The following is a 19541-nucleotide window of genomic DNA, read 5'->3' as shown; positions in this document are numbered from 1 at the left end:
TATCCTGGCCTCTAATCTGGATCCAGAGTTTGTGCTGTAACCATTGAGTAGCCTAGCCCCTGTCGTCTCCTGAGTCTCCAGAAGGACCCTTGGGACCTGCTGAGAAGGAATGAATAGGAAAGATTCTGATCTCCTTTTTTTGGGGAAGGCAGAGTGGGTGAAGCAGCCCCAAGGGAACAGAGGTGGTTCTGAAAAAGCAGGCCTGGTAGATGGTTTTCCCAGCTCTGGTTTTCCTCGTTTTCCCTCCAAAACTGAGGAGCCCCCAAAACTTTTAGCTATGGGGAATGGGGGATGGTCAAGGCCAGGTTGGGTATGAGTGGGATATTCTTGGCACCTGTGTCTCTCCAGTGAAATATCAGCCCACTTTCTTCTGTCTGAATCCTACTGAGTCTGCCCAGGCCTTGGCTTGGAGGATGGACCAGCTCAAGAAGTCATTATGACCCTTTAGGTCCAAGTTAATATCTCTGGATAAACTCCACTGACTTCAGCTATGGGAGAACCCTTCAGACTCTCTAACCTACATCTCAGTCCAATTCCACAGGACTTCCCTTTGGTAACTGGGATCTTCTGTCCTCTTTAAAAAAAGGTTAAAAGGAAGCACCACACATGTAACCCTCCCTTTGAATCTGATCCACCCACACTTTGAGAACTTGGAGTTAGTGACTGTAAGAAGGGACCCTTCCAAAGACAGTCCCTGAGTGAAACTGGCTCATGGTAGGTTTGCTGGGTTTTCTTCAGATCTGCTCTTTCACCCCTGTTCCAAAAAGTCCCTGGTTTCTGCCCCTCACGCAAGGCATTTCTTGGCTAAAAGCTCAGTCTGGTTTTCTGACTTCACTTGGCTGGTGTCCCCCTGAGCATTTCTAAATATATTAACCTGGCCTCAGATCGCACTTTTGGCACCTCATTCAACGACCTGACTTATCCCAGCTCTGCCTTAGGCCCCCTCTCCACAGAGAGGCACTGTGATGTAACTAGATAAATCTTGGCCACTCTAGGAGACCTCAACTCATCTCCCCTCTGTGGGCCTTTCCTCTTCTACACAATGGACAGCCTAAGGTTTGCCTTGTTTGCACTGGAAAGCTGGGACAGGCAAGTGTCAGAGTCAGCATGAAAGTCCACATTGCCTAAAATGAGTAATAATGACCACATCTCTGTCAATCGGATACTAGGCCTGGCACTTTACATCTGTTAACCAGTTTATAGATAGTAAGTCATTTCCCCCTTTGCTCTTAGGGACAGAAGATGTTTCTTCAGAAGATAAAAGAAAGACTGAATTCAGTAAGGTGCAATACCCACTGTGTGTGCCAAGCTGTCTGTGCTGGGCTTCTTGCCCCCTTGAAAGCCCCTCTCTTTTTTCTGGGTATCTTAGCATTATCATCAGTGTTAGGGTAACCAACGCACAGTAAATGCTCGGGGGTAGCTTCATTATTCTTTAGAAATTCATTAGAAGGCTCAGTGGTTACCAGCCAAGTTAGGGTCAGCAGCAAGCATGGAATGACAATTAAGTATAAATTGTTCCAGAGTTTGTCTCTCACCCAGCCCCAACCCCACTGGCAGCCACTCAACATTTGTGAACAAAGGAAATGAGATTTCAACAGCTGCTCTGTCTCCCTTTCAAGCTAACATAATTCTAGCTTGGATATAGCCTGAATATGTTTGAATGGTCATCCCTAAAAAGATATGTCCACATCCAAATGCCTAGACCCCTGTGAGTATTCCTTTCTTTGAGAAATGGATATTTATGGATATAATTAAGTTAAGGGCCTTACTAATTTATTTTTTATTGAACTATAATTGACTTACAATGTTGTATTAATTTTTGCTGTACAGCAAAGTGACTCAGTTATACATGTACATACGTTCTTTTCTATATTTGTAATTAAGGACCTTGAAATGAGATAATCTGGTTTGCCTGGGTGGGTCCTAAATCCAAGGACAAGTGTCATAAGAGACAAGAGGAAAGGCAGACAGGTGGAGGAGACACAGGCAGAAGCTGGAGTGAGGTGGTCACAGCTGGGGAAGCCGAGGACTGCTGACAGGCACCAGAAGCTGGAAGAGGTAAGGCAGTATGTCTGCCCTAGAACAGGAGTCCCCAGCCTCCAAACGTGGACCAGTACCTCCTGTCAGATCAGTGGCAGCTTTAGATTAAAGTGCACCATTAATATAATGTGCTTGAATCATCCCCAAACCATCCCTGTAAACCGGTCCATGAAAAAATTGTCTTCCACGACATCGGTCCCTGGTACCAAAATGGTCGGGGGACCACTGTGCTGAGGCCTCCAGCCTCGCTGTGGCCCTTCTTTCTTAGGAAAGCTGGCTGCCTGGCTGTGCTGGGTCTTCGCTGCTGCGCAGGCCTTTTTCTAGTGGTGCGTGGGGGCTGCTCTCTCACTGCGGCTGCAGGCTTCTTGCTGCCTGGCTTCTCCTGTTGCAGCGCCCGTGCTCTGAGAGTGGACTTGAGTAGTTGTGCCACAGGAGCTTACTTGCCCCGAGACATGTGGGTTCTTCCCAGACCAGGGATCCAGCCCGTGTCTCCTGCATTGGCAGGCGAATCCTTTACCACTGAGCTGCCAGGGAAGCCCCTGATGACCCCTTGGGTTTAGACTTGTGACCTCCAGAATGTGATGAGAAATTTATGAGGTTTGGTGGTGACTGAGTGTGGCAGTCCTAAAAAGCAGATACATGGCCATACACACTGTCTCTGATGTTTAAGTCTTGAGGGCCCGTAGGACTGGCCTTGGGGGCCCCACGGGATTGAGGCGGTGAGGAGCGTGCAGCGCTGTGTTTAGGGCTTCCAGGAAAGTGCATGGTGTTGGCACAGACCCTGAGGTGGTGGCTAGCAGGTTTGATGTTTCCTGGGTTTAGCTGGAGGGGAGCCCTGGGCCCATCCTCTGCTGGCCTGGGCAGCATCACCCAAGCCCCCCAAAAGTGTCACCACTAGGGAGGGAGGAGGCACTTCCTGAGGGCCTTCCATGAAAACTCCCTGCCAGCAGGCCTGGTGCCCCTGAGGGTTGGGAGGGGTGGGCATGGGCAGAAAAATTGGGTGCAAACAGGACGGGAGAATAAGGTTGGGGAGGGGTACAAGGTAGAATAGGGTGGAGCGCAGGGGCACTGCTGGGGAAAAGGAGGGTGAGGGAAGAATGATGTGGGGGGAGGGGAGGAAAACGGGGGATGGGTGGGGAGGAGGAAGGAAGATTGGGGTGCAGGGGAGAGTAAAGAAATGGGGTGATGGAGGAGTTTTTTGTTTAATTTGTATCTTGTCGGGGGTAGTTTGAATGGAGGAGTGTGGGAGTAAGGAGGGGAAGGAATAAGGAAAGGGAGACAGGAAGAATCGGGGGGTCTGGGTGAACGCAGCAGAGGGGTGGGGAAGGAGCTGTCCCTAGCTGGCATCGGCAGCATCATCAACAACAATATACTTGTCCCCATCAAGCAAGCGTGCAGCGGGCACCTCCCTGTGCCAGACACAGTTCCCTGGCGGCAAATACCCCGACTCCCCCATCCTCCCAGAGCTCATGCTGGAGATGGCGTGGCCCTGGTCTTTGTGTCAGTGAGCTAGCCCTTTCATCACGGGTGGGTGTGATTGTTCCCATTTCACAGACAAGGAAACTGAGGCCAGGGAGGGGAAGAGCTAAAGTTCAGTGAGAGCGGGGCCCTGGTTACCCCACAGGTCTCTGGGTGCCTGGCCAGCCACTTCCACCTGACATCCATCTGCCCCCAGACCTCACCACTCCAGCATTTCCCAAACATGCTCCCCTGGGAAGCGGGGCCCAGCTGGACCCCCATACTGTCCCTGCTTTGACCTTCTCTGAGCCTCGGTTTCCTCATCTTGGCAATGGGGTAGGAATTTATCTCCTTTACGGGGCTGTTGGGTAGTTCATTCAGCAGCACATATTTATTACCTCCTCCATGTGCCGGTTGCTGTGTGAGGCTGGGTGCTGGGGATGTGGGGAGAGCAGGTGGACTGGCTTCCTGATAGCAGGCTGCCAGGGCCCTCCTGAGCCTGGAAGGAGACGTGGCTGTCAGGCGTGGGTATACAGCAGGCACCCCATAAATATCAGATTCTTCCTGAGCTCCCGGCAGATTGCGCCCCTGCTCTCATCCCACCCTCATCCTGACCTCTCGGGACCCCAGCCCAGAGAGGCAGCCCACCCTCCCGCTGGCCTCCTCCCCCTGTCTGCACTTCCGTTTGAGAAATGAGTTGGGGTCACGTGCCTCTAGCCCTCACCAGTGGCCTCCCCATGCCTGCGGGCCCGCTGGAGCCTGCCTTGTGCCATCTCTCTCCCTCTTACTGTGCCAGAGAGCCTGCTCCCTTTGTGTTCTCAGTCTGCTCAGGGCTTCCACCTCCAGCTCAGTGGTTGGTCCAGCCAGCCTGGCCCTGGCTTGATGAGGGGGTGTCAGCAGACAGCACCGGGGTTTCAGAACAGAGCCTTGGAGAGGCCCTGAGAAGACCTCAGGCTCTGCCACTTTACTAGCTGTGAGATCTCAAGCTTCAGTTTCTGCTTGGCCTCAGTTTTTCTATCTGTAAAATGGGGCTAACCTGCTTTGTGGGGATGTCGTGAGCATTAAATGCACTGTAGTTGGGTCAACACACAGCTGTGCTCAATCCAAAGAAAAAAGAAATCTTAGCTGTTACGATTTGTAAAATTTGTGTTTGTTTTTGACTGCATTGGGTCTTCATTGTGCAAGAGTGCTTGTCTCTAGTTGCAGCCAGTGGGGGCTGATCTTTGTGGTGGTGGTGGGCTGCTCTCCGCAGTAGCTTCTCTTGTGGAGTGCGGGCTGAGGGTCATAGGCTTCATTAGTTGTGGCTCACGGGCTTTAGAGCATGAGCTGTTATGATTATTCTGCGAAACCTTGTCTCTTCACCTGTCTAGCATCCTTCCAGTCGTAGCCTCCAAATTCCCTTTGTGTTCTTCCCCCCACTTCAGTGAGGTGTGGATGGGTTTTGTGACCAGTTCTCATTCAATCCACTGGTTTCAGGGGTTGACTAGGGGAGGAACATGTGATCCACTCAGCCACTGAGCTTTTGCTCAAAAGGGGCTTTTGCTGGGAATACTGAGAAACAGATGTTTGCTCATGAGTGGGATTTGAGGCTGAGTTGCTATCCTGGACCACAGAGAGAAAGTTGTCTGAGCCAACAGGTAGAGGAAGTGATAACCCTGAGAACATCATATGAGCCTTGAGCAAGTTGTTCCTGAGGTCCATACCTAGACTTTTCATCCACCAGAAGGCAATGGCACCCCACTCCAGTCCTCTTGCCTGGAAAATCCCATGGGCAGAGGAGCCTGGTGGGCTGCAGTCCATGGGGTCGCGAAGAGTCGGACACGACTGAGCGACTTCACTTTCATTTTTCACTTTCATGCATTGGAGAAGGAAACGGCAACCCACTCCAGTGTTCTTGCCTGGAGAATCCCAGGGATGGGGGAGCCTGGTGGGCTGCCGTCTATAGCGTCGCACAGAGTCGGACACGACTGAAGCGACTTAGCAGCAGCAGCATGCTGTATTTGTTCAACTCTGTTATATGCCAGCTGCCATTCCAGTTGCTGGGGAGGTAACCAGGAACAAGACACTCTTCGCCTCACAGAGGTCCAGTCCCCAGTGCCCCAGCCTTTGTGCTTGCTGTTCCCTCTGCCTGGAATGCTCTTCCCCCAATATCTCCGTGGCTCCCTCCTGCACCTCCTCCTTCAAGTCTCAGCTCAGAGACTATCCCCTTGGTGAGGCCTGCCCTAGCTTCTCTGTTCAAAACCACACACTCGTGCGCCTTTCCTACCCTTTTCTGATTTTATTCTTTTTCTGATTTATTTTATTCTGTAGAATACTTGATTATTTTGTTACTTCTCTATCTCCTCCACTAGGAGGAGGGAAGGGGTTTTCTTTTTTTTAATTTTTAAATTTATTTTATTTTTAAAAGCTTTATTTTGTATTGTTTATAACCAGTTAATTGTTGGGAGCCGCGTTAGGCATTACTGACAAAATGGAGGCACGGTCCCCAGCCCCCTCTCCTCATTCCGCAGGCACGGATCCCAGGATGAAGGAGTTAGGCCTTGTAATTCTGACTTGTCTTTTCCTCTCCTCAGCTGAGTTGACTGAAAAGGAATATTAAGGTGCTTATTGGTCTTGAGAGGAGCATGAGAAGGCACAAAGCCTTCTGCAGCATTGCTCAGAAAATAATTCATAAAGTTAATCATTGACATTTGTTCAAGGACTTTTACAAAAGAGTGTTCCAGGATGAGCACACAGGCCGTAGCTTGAGGCCATGGGAGGGATTGCTATCTGAAGCCTATTTGTGAGGAAAATGTTTATGGCTAAGGAGTTTACGGAATTTAGGGCTTAGAAATAATTAAAACAGTCAGAAGTTAAAGATTTAAGGAATGTTGTAAAGTTAGCATATTTTACTATAGCTTATAGAAGTTGGGAATTTCTAAGACACTATAGCTAGAAGCCTCTTTAAGAGGGAGTGAGCTCAGGATGCTAGGGGCAAACAGGATTTAGGAAGGTAAGTAGTAAACTGAGGAATGTAGCATGAGTTACAGTGTAATCACAAGTCAACTACAGGACACATTAGAAGAGGTAGATAATAGATGATAAGGCTGATTCCCAAAGAATCACTGAAGCAGGAACTCTGTTTGAAGAGCAACAATGATTTATGGAGATAATAAATCTGGGAGAGGGGGAACTGAAAATGTCAAACCTCTGGCTTAATGTTTTTGTAAAAGTATAAAAGAGAATCTTAAACTTGGAATAAACAGGCAGTCCATAGGAAATTGAGAGGCTGCCTCAGTCGCCGACACCGTTCATCTCTTCAGGTTGAATCCCTGGCTGCTGGAGTTGGACTCCGGCAGTTAATGTGATAATTTCAGGTGAACAGAGCAGGGAGTCAATCATACACATACATGTATTCTCCTCCAAATCCCCTCCCATCCAGGCTGCCGCGTAACACTGAGCAGAGTTCCCTGTGCTATACAGCAGGTCCTTGTTGGTTACCCATTTTAAATATAGCAGTGTGTCCATGTCCATCCCAGACTCCCTAACTGTCCTTCCAAGGGAAGGGATTTCTACCTGTGCTGTTCACAGCAGCTCCATGGTGCCTCGAACAGAGTGTGCCAGAGGGTAGGTGCTCAGTGTTGAATAAATAGGGAGGCCCCAAAGACAGATCTACAGAGCTGACACTGTCATCGTGCTTTGGATGTTTAACAAGAAGGAGGCGTCTATTTGCTGACCCTCAGAGGAGGGCAAAGCAGATGGCTGCTGTTCCAAATTGATTCTCTTCTGTTCCTGGGTAGTTCAAACGGTAAAGAATCCGCCTGCAATGCTGGAGACCTGGGTTCGATCCCTGGACCAGGAAGATCCCCTGGAGAAGGTCATGGCAAGGACAGAGGAGCCAGGACAGAGGAACCTGGTGGGCTACCGTCCATGGGCTCTCAAAGAGCTGGACACAACTGAACGACTAACGCTTTCTGACTTAAACCAGACTGGATTGATTTTATGGGGGGGGGGGGTGTCACTTTCACTCTTGGAATCCTAAATTTCTCTTGGAAGGATGCTATACTCAAGAGTCCCTGCAGGGTGCAAGGAAACCCCGTCCTTGCCCTTGGACATGCAGTCACTAGCACACTATAGAGAGATGCAGGTGGCGATGGTGATGAGGATGATGGTGATAATGTGGCATTTGCTCTAGTGCTCAGGGGGTGGGTACCATTATCATCCCTATTCCTGAACGAGGAAACGAAGGCACCAAGAGGTCAAAGAACTTGCTCAAGGTCCCTCAGCTGTAAGTGGAAGAACCAGACATGAGCAAGTAGATAAAAGTCATGTTGTCTGACCACCCAGAGGAAAGGCAGGTGCTGCACGGCTGAAGATACCCAGGAGGGAGGGCGTTCAGGACGGGCCCCGGGAGGACCACTGGGCTGAGCTATGAGGCTTCTCTGGCAGCCTGAAGCCTCCGACCCCCCTGCCGGATGTCCCCTCCACCCCCGCAGTGGCCTGGCATCCTTTTAGCTGTGGAACTAAATTTGGCTGGCTCAGGGGCAAGTGAAACCAGCACAGTCTCATATCACTCAGTCTGAGGAGGAGGGAAGGCTTCCTGGAGGAAGCTGCACTTAATCAGAGACCTGGAGGAGGAGTCAGGCACGGGAGAAGAGGTCAGGAAAAAGAGTTCAGGCGGGGACTCGGCTGGCCAACGGCCCCGGGGAGTGTGAAAGTGAGTGATCAGCTTCTTCCGAGCTCCTCACATGTCTCAAGTGCATGTTTACCCAAACCCACGCAGGGCAAACGCACCACAACTTTCCCAGCCCACATTTCCATCCGTTCACTCTTTCCTCTGTGCATTCAGAAGACACATCCACCGCCCTCCACTTTGGCAAAACACATGGTCTTATCTGCAGGCCCATCTCAGAACTGTCTGAGCACCCAGCTGGCCTGGGCCCCTCAGGACGTGGTCTCTGGGACGGAAGGGGATGAGTGGGTGGCTAAGCCAGTGCCTTTCTGAGGCTGGGAGCCCCTTTCTCAGACCTTAAGACCCTGGAATCTGGAAGTCCCAAATGCTGCCTCCCCTCAGGTGCCCCATGGGGAGGCTGCACACCTTCCAGCTCTTAGGTGGGCCGGCCCCACAGGAGCTGCTTTACAGCCAAGCTTCCCTCCTCCTGTGTCCATCATCGCCTAGGCTGTGGGGCCAGACTGCCCTGCTCTATCACGTCTGGCCATTTGGAGTTGGTGGTTTAACCTCTCTGGATTTCACTTACCTTATCTGGAAAATGGATTCATTCAGTGGTGCGGCACATAGTAAGTGCTCAGTAAGAGTTACTATGTTTATTGTAGATCATGTGGTTCTGATGCTGTGATTTCGCTCCTCTCCAGTTCTCTGGGGTGTTCTTTCCTCACTACCCCGGGAAAAGAGCATGCAGGATGGAAACAAGGATGTCTTTCTGCATCCTGACATCTGCATCTGTCCCCGGGGAAAGGGGAGGCTTCTAACAAAAACAGTTTTAGGGGAAATCTATGGGTGGGGGTGCTTCCCAGGTAGCTCAGGGGGTAAAGAATCAGCCTGGAATGCAGAAGATGCAAGAGACATGGGTTTGATCCCTGGGTTGGGGAGAGCGCTTGGAGGAGGAAATGGCAACCTAGAGCTGTGTTCTTGCCTGGAGAATCCCGTGGACAGAGGATCCTGGCAGGTACAGTCCATGGGGTTACAGAGAGTCTGACACGACTGAGTACTGAGTGCATACACATATGTAGGGGAAGCTGGAGCTTAGAGAAAAGATTTCCTGAGTGGGGAGAGCGGGGCTTTAGGGAACTGGGAGGTAGTAGAGATTGCAGAGAGGGCCCCAGGAAAGGAGACCTGGGGTAAAGCGTGGAGGAAGTGCCAGGCCTGTTGGGGAGCTGAGCCCAGCCCTCCTCTGGCAGGGCTTGGGCACAAGAGAAGAAGGGTTCCTGGGGTCAACAGCGGGCCTAGGACAGCCCCACACAGGTCCCTGAGGCCCCGGGGTGAGGGGCCACTGAAGAGGTCCCCATCGTCCAAGAAGGCAGGGAGCTGTGGGTGAGCAAGCCCCTGAGGTCTCCGGGCACCGAAGGCAGATGGGGCAGAGTGGATACCAGGACGGACTCGGCCTTGCCGCCCGACAGCTGTGTGGGCCGAGGGAGCAGATGTGAGGGTGGTCACGTGGTCAGAGGGCGGGCTAACATGGGAAGAAAGGATGTGAAGAGGCTGTGAGCAGCGCAGGAGGTGGTCAGCGGCCAGGCGCGGGGTGCGGGGCTGGGCTGGGATCCGGGGGGCCCTGGGGGGACACACCATCTCCCAGCCTTGACAACACAGCCAATCCCTCTTAGAGTCCGTCCCCAGCACTGGGCTGCCTCGGGCTCCCCTGCGCACACACACTGTCTAGTTTCTGCCCTCCCAGCTCTGGCCTCCCTGGTGACTCAGCTGCCCCCTCCTTGAGCCTGTGAGCCATCTGAGGGCAGGGACAGGGCCGTCGCTGTTGGCCTGATGGACAGCACAAAGGAAGTGCTCTGAACCTTTGCAGTCTGGACCTACTTCTTAGGTTTCTCCTCTCTCCAGCTTTCACCTGCTTGTGGAATAAATAACTCATGTGAGCAGTTCAGCCATGGTCAGGCCCCAGGTCCACACCCCCTCGGGAGGGGAAAGTAAGGGCTTTCTAGTTTCTAGCGAGTCTGGGGGATCCCCTTCCCATTGCCCCTGCCCCTCGGCTTCTCCAGCACACAGCCTCCCCCTCTCCCCCTCCCCAGGTTTGGGGGATGCTGTTGGATGCATCCTGCTAGTGTAGGCCTGCCTGTGGCTCGCCCCATTCCTCCCACTGCTGGGTGGGCCCTGCTTGGCCCAGGAAGCGCCCTCTGCCCTCCCCGGAGCATGTGGCCTCGCGATTTTCCTTGAACACAGCACTTTGTGACTTTGACGTAAACTTCAAACACGGCCCCATTTCCTATTTGCGCATCAAGGAAATAGGCCGAGTTTCACAGAAAGGGGCTTCCAAGAGCACACCAGGCCTTCCGGGCCCGTCCCTGCCCCGCTTGGGCGTGCTGATATTCTGGGGCATCTAGGTGAGTGGCTGTCCTCTGGCCTTCTGCGTCCAGCACGGCCTCCGACTGCAGGGCCTCCCGGGGCAGCTGGGAGAGGGGGACTCAGGTTCCGCAACCCCCCCGACCTGAGTGAGAAACCCTAGTGGGGTATGACCTCTTTACACCTGGCCGGGGTGTATGAGGGGGTGGTTAGCTGGTGGGGGCCCAGGCTGGGGGCTCGGGCTGCAGAGAAGCCCAAAGCGGTTTCTCGGACCCCAGTTCTTCATCTAGAACCAGTTGTCTGGTGCCTTTGGGACCCGACACCTTGCAGGTGGCCCGGGCCTTGGCGTCCATCAGCACATCCCCAGGTAAGTCGTTCTGGATGAAGAAGCAGCTAGCCGCCATCTCTAGGGGTGGCCTGGGTCTGGTGGAGGAAGGAGGAGAGAGTCAGGAGGAACTGGAGTACCAGAAGGGCTGTGGGGCTCTCGTGGGTGGTGTCCCATGGGAGAAGGAAGCAGACGTGGCCTGTGACCATCCTGAGGGAAAGAGGTCTCTCTCCAGAGCGCCAGCTGAGTGGCCGTGGACGTGTGTATCCAGGGGCCCCACAGATGCCGGCTCAGTCCCTAGCCTCCTGCAGGGCCCCATCAGTGAGACAACCTTAGTTCCAGGAAGCAGAGAAATGTCCAGAGAAAGCAAACATGTGCTCTGTCCCCCAGGCTCAGGAATATGAGGGCGCATCAACGGGGCTGTAAACTGGAACATCCAAATGCCGGATGGTTTCTGTGAGGGGGCCCAGGGCAGCCTCCACCCACTGGCAGGCAGCTCAGGTTACAGGGGAGGCAGAGGTGAAGGAGTAAGCAGCTTGAATCCTGCTCAGCTGATGTGTGTCCTTGGCAGATTGCTTGGCCTCTCTGAACCTCAGTTTGCCCATCTTTTAAATGCAGAAGCAAATTTTGGTGCCTAGTATGTGCTTGGCTCTTTGGCTCCTGACTGTTGGGTGAGAGGTTGGGAAAGCTGTCCCAGGCAGGGAAGGGTCTTGGCAGGAAGGAACAGGGGTTCGTGTGGTGAACAGCACAAGATGAGCTTTGTTACTTTCTTTTCTTTAATATTTGTTTATTTACTTGGCTGCCTCCGGTGTTAGTTGCAGCAGGCGCTCGAGACTGCGTTGCTTCAGGTGGGATCGCTCATTGCGGAGCACAGACTAGTTGTGGCTCTCGGGCTCTAGAGCAAGCGGGCTCAGCAGTGGCAGCGTGGGGGCTTGTGTGGGAGTCTTAGTTCCCAGACCAGGGATTGAACCTGTCTGCTGCATTGCAAGGCGAATTCCTAACCACTGGACCACCAGGAAAGTCCCCAAACTTTGTTACCGTTGTCTCAGCCAGGGCAGCCAGGACACCGTAGGTGCTTAATAAAGCTTTGCTGAGAGACTAGGGCCTGCGTCCTCTGACAGTAAGTCCTTGGGTGTCACCCGCGGGGCCTCTTCTCCTGCCAGTTCTTTTTCCTGTTGCCGCCTGGCCTCCAGCCTTGTCAGGGATGGGCAGCCATGCTGGGCAGGCAGGTGGCCCAGACAGAGGGCATTTTGTGTGCACTCTGGAGCCAGGAAGCCGATTCAGGGCCCGACTCTGCCACCCGTGCACGGATAGCATGAGATCTCGCAGCCAGGCTCTGTCGTCCCGACTCCTCCCACCTTTTCCATGCCCTAAGCTTTTTCCCGTCTCCCTTTTACAGTCACAGAGCCTGACACCCAGAGAGGGCTAGCTCCTTGCTCTGGTCACAACAGCCCTGAGAACCCTGGCGGCAGAGGTTGGAGCTGGTGGGATGTGGCGGTGGTGGTGGGGAGCTGACCTTGGGGCATTGTTAGTCAGTCAACAGACAGAGTCTGTTTGAGGTCTGAGGACCTGCGTCCGACCCTGCGGCAGCCCAGCACTCTGCACCCTGACGGTCATAGGCAGCTCAGAGTGCAGGCAGCAACACCTGGGCCAGGCACGCGTGGGAGCCCTGGAGACCCAGCTCAGAGCGGCGGATGCCGCTTTCCTTATGGCCATGCACTGGAGTGGCTAGAGCTGGCTGCTGGGTTCAAATCCTGACTGCCACTCTTAGGCCACATGACTCTGAACATGACATTACCCTCCCCAAGCCTCAGATTTTTTTAGCTGAGGAATGGGGATAAGTGAGGGTTAGATTAAACAGATCATGCTTAGAAGAGGCGTCATAAAGTCTTCAGCACACAGGATACTGTTATCGTTGCTGATTTGACAATGTTCGTTGGGAGGCAGTGGGAACTACAGTGAAAGCCAGACGGGTGTAGGCTCTGCCTTGGGGAGCTCGGGCTGGTCAGAGATTGTGGGGCAGACGGAGACACTGATCATACATGGCCATCAGGGCTATGATGCGGGAGGATGGGGCCCTGGGAGGACAGAGTAGGTGACTCAGCGGGGGAAGGAGGGGGGGATCATGGAACATCTCTGCGTGGAAGGGACAGCTGAGGGGACCTGAGGCCCGTGGCTAGGAGAAACATGTGGGTGGCTTCCCAGGTGATTCAGTGGTAAAGAATTCACTTGCCAGTGCAGGAGACCCAAGAGACGTGGCTTTGATCCCTGGGTTGGAAGATCCCCTGAGGGAGGAAATGGCAGCCCACTCCAGTGCTCTTGCCTGGAGAATCCCATGGACAGAGGAGCCTGGCTGGCTACAATGCATGGAGTCACAAAGACTCAGACACGACTTAGTGGCTGAGTGTGCAAGCTGTTCCAGGCAGAGGGGACAGCCTGTGCAAAGTCTCCTCCAATGGGTCCTCTCCTCTTCCACCCTCTGTTAGTGAAGGAAGCCTCTAGGTCCGCCGTTCCCTCTTCTCTCCTAGGGAAGCCCCCATCGCCTCTCCTCCCTCATCAGACTGCCGAGTTCCAAGAACCTGCAGAGGTGTCCCCGCCCACCACGGCAGGCCACATACCCTCTGAGGTACCTGGTGTCAGAGGGTAGCCTCTGCCCACCACCAAAGTTTATTGGGCACCTACTCTGTGCCTGGTTGGCCCAGGCAGGAGGATAAGACAGTCTCCACTTTCCTCAGGCTTACATGCTGGCAGGGGACACAGGCCTTGTGTCAACAAGCTGATAGAACATCCCAATTTCAGTGGCAAAGAGCAGTGACACTGGGTCAGTGACAGAGAAGGGGAGGTGGTTTTAGAGAGAGGTCAGGGAGGGCCTCTTGGAGGTTGAGACCCAAATGACGTGACAGAGGCTGAGGGAATGGTGTTCAGACAGAGGGAACAGCCGGTGCTAAGGCTCTGAGGTTGGACCAGGCCCAGTTTCTCCAGTTTTCTCAACAAGTAACATAAGGAAGCTGGTGTGGCTGGTGGGGAGTGAGTGAGGATAGGAAGCTGGCGGGGCAGATTGTGCACGGCCTCCAGGGCTGCTGTAGGGACCTGGGCTTTCAGCCTGAGTGAGGCGGGTATCCTGGAGGGCTGCAAGCAGAAAAGGAGGCTATAGGACGAGTGGGCTGGGCCCGTGCTCAGCGCTGGGCAAGCCTTGCCTCATGGGGTCTTCACAGCCCCCCAGCACTGGGCACCGTCGCTGGCCCTGTCTTCCAGGTGGGTCTCGGCGAGTGTACCTCCCCACACAGATCCACAGTGCTGCTACCCAGAGACCTGTGATCCCATGATCAGATCGCATGCCATGGTGTCAGAAAAAGCGAGAAGGAGCCTGTCGCCATCCCCGGCACGGTGCTCACCACTGTCCTGGGGACGCGGGATGTGACAAAGTTGGCGTTTCGCTGGTTGACAGATGTCTGTGCTGCCTCTGTTGTTGGCCTGTGGACTGGGAGGCAGGAAACGTGGCTTCAGGGGGACTTGGCGTCACAGGCAGAGGACTGGGGTCCGTGAGAGGAGGCCTGGGCAGCTGGGGCTGTGCCTCCATTCCAGCAGCACCGTGGGTGGGAACGCTGTTGATGCCGGGCTGCGGGTGGCACTCAGGGCCTCCCGACCTGACTGCTGCCACTGCCCGCTGCCTCCCTGCCAAGTCCAGCTGGATCATCTCATTCTGTCAGCAGCCTGATGCCCTCAGTCTTCCTCCTCGTGTCTCAAGGTAGACATTTAACTGGGGCTTTGGATGCTCAGAGCCTGTTCTGTGCGACAGTAGTGCTTCCAGGCTCTGCTACTTGGGTGTGGGGATGGTTGTCATTGATCAGTCTCTAAGTCATGTCTGACTCTTTGCAACCCCATGGACTACAGCACACCAGGCTTCCCTGTCCTCTACCATCTCCTGGAGTTTGCTCAGATTCATGTCCCTTGAGTCATTGATGCTGTGCAACCATCTCATCCTCTGCCGCCCTCTTCTCCTTTTGCTTTCAATATTTCCTTCCTAGCATCAAGGTCTTTTCCAATGAGTGGGCTTTTCTCATCAGGTGTGGGGATTAAACAAGGCTAAAAAGGGTCCTTCCTGGCAGGTCTTCTCAGGGCCTTTAATATGCAAATATGCTCCCCACAACTTTTCAAAATGCAGTTGGTCCCTTGACCTTTTTTCCTTTGAAATATATTTGGGAATCCTGTGCCCGGAACAGATAGAGTTTAACCCTACCTTTCCCCAGAAAGGAGGCTTGAAGGGTGGAATTTCAGACAGAGCTGTTTAGCCAAGGATCACGGTTTCCTCCCTTCCCCGCAGTGCCTGGGCTGTGAAAATGAGCCTAGTGGTCTCCTGATGGAGCTGCAAACTCTGGGAAGGCCAGACGAGCATTTTTGAGCTCACGAGGAGCTCGCAAGCTCAAGGGGAGGCTGGAGGGTGTTAGCCTGGGCAGGAGCGTAGTGGGAGAGTATGGTGGGCGCGTCTCCTGGGAGAGTCATGCAGTCTGTGGGGACTTGGCTCAGGACAGAAACATCTGGTCCTCCAGGAGGCTGCAGACCAGCCATGCCCTTCTGGAAGCTGCTGCGGTTACTGCTGTCTCTGTTATTGACAAAGAGACAGGGAAGTGGGGATAAAATTGAGGATGCACGGGAAGGCTCCAGCCTCTGGGACAAGGTGGGCCATCACAACTTCTTGCCCTGGACAGGGTCCCCAGGGCCAGCCTCTCCCCACTCCCGCCTCCGCACCAACCTGCCTCTGGCTACCCAGGTTGCACCTGCGGCCACCGCGGGGCGGAGCTTCTCAAACCGTGTTGTCGACAGTTTCCTGCCGCAGCTTCCGGCCCCAGAGGCCAGCTTCACTACCCCCACCCCTTCCCGCTGTCCCTGGAGAAACCTCCACTTTGCTGCCTTGACTCAGGTTCTGATCCCATTGAGGAGCAGGGCTGTGAATCTGCCCGGCTGGGCTGGCTGGACTGGGGGAGCAGAGAGGAGTGGGGAGGAGGTACCCAGTGGAGGGCAGTGCATGGATTCAAGCATGGAAGTGAATTTGAAGAAAGACTGATAGCACAGCCTGGCTGGAGCAAAGGAAAGGCCGAGGAATTCAGTTATTAATAGATTCAATGATGTAGGCAGGAGGGAGCCACAGTAGGTCCTTTTTATTTTTTAAAAGATTTTTTTTTAATGTGGGTTGTTTTTAAAGTCTTTATTGAATTTGTTACAACATTGCTTCTGTTTTATGTTTTGGGTTTTTGGTCCCCGAGGGATGTGGGATCTTAACTCCCCCTACTAGGGACTGAACCCACACCCCCTGCATCAGAAGGTGAAGTCCTAACCACTGGGCCACCAGGGAAGTCCCACACAGTAGCTTCTTGAGCCAGGGAGGCCCCAGGGGAGAACTACCTAAAAGCAACTTGCAGACCCCAGAGCTTCAGCTCATGTGGGAAACAGACTGTGGGGTTCAGCCAACCACAGGCACTATGTGAGTTAGATCTGGATCTCAGGTTTTATTAATAGAAAACAGCTGGTGGAGATCAAAAGAGGTGATAGCAGCAGAAAGAGACCACAGGGGAAGAGATCTGGACTAGACAGGTGGGAGCAGCTGCGTAGGTAGGCAGAGACAGAATGGCCTGAGTTGGGAACAGAGGACGGGGAAGGAGAGAGAACAGGAACCATCAGAGAGGAAGGGGGCAAGCTGGGGGGTCGGTGAAGGACTCAAGAGAGCTGCGATGCTCAGGCAGGAGGCAGGGGGACGGTCACAGTGTCCATCACTCAGGGGACCCAGCCTCAAAGAGGGTGCCTGGTGCCCATCAGGTGGTGATATCTTGGCAGCTGGAGGGCAGCCAGGTGGAGGTGGGGGGAGCAGATAATGACAGGAGTGTAGACAGCCTGCTTTTTTCCCTTTTTAATTAATATTTTTAGCGCCTGGTATGTCTATATGTGGGCTTTCCAGGTGGTGCAGTGGTAAGGAACCTGCCTGCCAATGCAGGAGACGTGTAGATGCAGGTTCAATGCCTGGGTCTGGAGGATCTCCTGGAGGTGGAAAGGGCAACCCACTCCAGTATTCTTGCCTGGAGAACCCCTTGGACAGAGGAGCCTGGTGGGCTACCGTCCATGGGGTCGCAGAGTCGGACGCAACTGAGCACACACGCAATCGTGTCTATAGTTTCCTGCGGCCTGTCCTCTTTACATAAACAATCATTTACATACAGTAAAGTTTATCCCTTTTAGTGAAAAGCTCTCTAAGATTGGACAAAGGCATACAGCTGAGAAACTATCTTAAGATACAGGCTATTCTTCTGAATTCCCTTATACCCCTTTGTAATCAGTCCTTATCCCGACACCCCCACTTCCCAGCAGGTCTGCAGCCTCGGCAGCCTGCACCTGCTCTGCAGTTCTGAATGGAACCAGATGGTTTGTAGCCTTTTGAGCCTGGCCCTTTGCTCTCAGCATGATGCCTTTCAGGTTCATTCATGTGTGTGTATCACCACGTCCTTCCATTTCATGATAGAGTAGGATCTCACGTGGGATGTACTCCCTCTTTCTTCAACTGCTGGAAAACGTTGATCTTCCCAACCCAGGGATCAAACCTGGGTCTCCCTTACTGCAGGCAGAATCTTGACCATCTGAGCCACCAGGGAAGCCTTTGAGTTCTTTCTACGTGTTGGCAATCGTGAACAGAGCTGCTGTAAACACTGCTGTGCAGGTCTTTGTGTGAGCCTATTCCATTTTTCCAGGATGAATACCCAGAAGCCCTCCTGACTCTGTTTTTTTTTTTTTTTCCAAATGTTAAACTTTTTATTCTGTATTGTGGTGTAGCTGATTAACAATGTTGTGGTAGTTTCAGGTGAACAGTGAAGGGACTTAGCCACACATATACATGTATCATTCTCCCCCAAACGCCCCTCCCATCCAGGCTGCCACATGATACTGGGTAGAGTTCCCTGTGCCGTAAAGTTCCATGTCCTTGTTGGTTATTCATTTTGAACCGACGCTTTTAATTTTATTTTAAAATTTTTATTATTTATTTATTTGGCTGTGCCGGGTCTCAGTTGCCGCAGGATCTTTAGTTGAGGCATGTGGGATATAATACCTCGACCAGGGATGGATCTCGCCTCCCTCTCCCCCCAGCCTTGCTTTGGGAGCTCAGAATCTTAGCCACTGGACCACCAGTGAAAAAATCTTCTGATTCTTTAAACACTCTTAAGGGATGATGGGGGCTTTCCTGGTGGCTCAATGGTAAAGAATCTTCCTGCCATTGCAGGAGACACAGGTTTGATCCCTGGGTCGGGAAGATCCCCTGGAGAATGAAATCGTTATCCACTCCAGTATTCTTGCCTGGAGAATTCCAGGGACAGAGGAGCCTGGCAGGCTACAGGCCATGGGGTCAAAAAGAGTCGGACACGACTTAGCAACTCAACAAAAACAATTAATGGGATGGTGACTGTATCTCCTGGTCCCCAGTTAATCACCTGCCTATAACTATTGGGACATCCAGGGCTTGGACCCCCAACTCTGGCCCTCGCAACCCCAGGGTCAGAAGGCTTCTGGTTAGAAAGCTGGTTCTGGCCCCTCCTCCAGCTGCCCTGATTTCAGGCCTCGAATGATTCTCACTCAGTCCCAGTGCCTGTCTTTGCATGTTCCTGAACACCAGGGAAAGGCAGCCTTTCTCAATCCACAAAAGCTTTCTTTCCACCCCCTGCTTATAACTGCTGAACTAAGAAGGGTGTCCAAGGACCCTTCCTTGAATGCAAACTATGCCTGGGTGGCCTTAACGGGACCCATCTTAGTAGAGAAAACCAGAAACTGTTATGGGCATAATTTTTTCAACATTATATAAAAACTTAAAAACATACAGAAAATGAGAACAATTTGTTGTACAAAAATTATCTACCTCTTAGATTCTACAGTGGGATTTTGCTATATTTGCTTCATCGCATACACTTGATCCTCATTATTATTGCATTCTTTATCTGCCAACTCGCCTGCTTGCTAAAATTTATTTGTAACCTCTAAGCTCATGCTCGCTGCACTTTCACGGTTGTTGGAGGGCATGTGCAGAGCAGTGTGAAATTTGCTTCAACCCACATGCTGGTTCCTGCCGAGGCTGAGCAAGGCAGTGCTTTGCCTTCTCGTTTCAGCTCATGTTGTAAACAAGCCTCTTTCTCACAGTCTGTTTGGTACCACATTTTTGTGCTGTTTGTCCGTAATTTCACTGTGTCAGTGGTCCCCCAGGGCAGCACTGAGGCGCTGTTTAGTGTTCCAAAGTGCAGGAAGGCCGAGCTATGCCTCCCAGAAAAAGTACGTGTTGAATAAGCTTATAGTTACAGGGCTGTTGGCCAAGAGTTCAGTGCTAATGAGTCAATATAATTATGTAAGGTGTCTTTAAACAGAAGTAAATAAAAGAAGGTTATATACTGATCTGTTGATGAAAATTTTGTGACCAGAGACTTAAAGGAACTTAACCCTGAATTTCTTCTAGAAGCAACGGCTTAGTACTTCCTCATTCGATACCTTATAGAAATATTGCAGACGGCAAGACTCAACTATGTCAATCTATTTATCCATACATCAACTTTTGTTTTTGGATGCCTTCCTTTCAAAATAAATTACAGTCATCACTACACTATGCATCACACCTAAATATTTCTGCACACAGGTCATTGACTGGGGTTCAATATTTTATGGTGCCTTTAAAAATATATATTT

At 52.4% G+C, this 19541-nt stretch overlaps 1 protein-coding gene across 3 annotated transcripts in view; it reads left to right on the top strand.

The window, feature by feature from the left end:
• The first annotated feature begins 10461 nt into the window (after positions 1 to 10461).
• The window catches only part of ZAP70 (zeta chain of T cell receptor associated protein kinase 70), a 30990-nt gene continuing 21910 nt past the window's right edge, over positions 10462 to 19541 (top strand). Inside the window, exon 1 of one of the 3 annotated variants that reach the window (XM_068969663.1) lies at positions 10462 to 10548. The gene's annotated coding sequence lies outside the window, so the exon portion shown is untranslated. Of the gene's footprint in view, positions 10549 to 10607; positions 10675 to 10751; positions 10875 to 19541 lie in introns of those variants that run through there. The other 2 variants (XM_068969809.1, XM_068969739.1) reach the window with 2 other exon arrangements.

Source organism: Capricornis sumatraensis, chromosome 1, assembly GCF_032405125.1.
Source record: "Capricornis sumatraensis isolate serow.1 chromosome 1, serow.2, whole genome shotgun sequence".
NCBI lineage: Eukaryota > Metazoa > Chordata > Mammalia > Artiodactyla > Bovidae > Capricornis > Capricornis sumatraensis.
The sequence above is the reverse complement of the archived record's forward strand: the minus strand, read 5'-3'. Positions and strand labels throughout refer to the sequence as shown.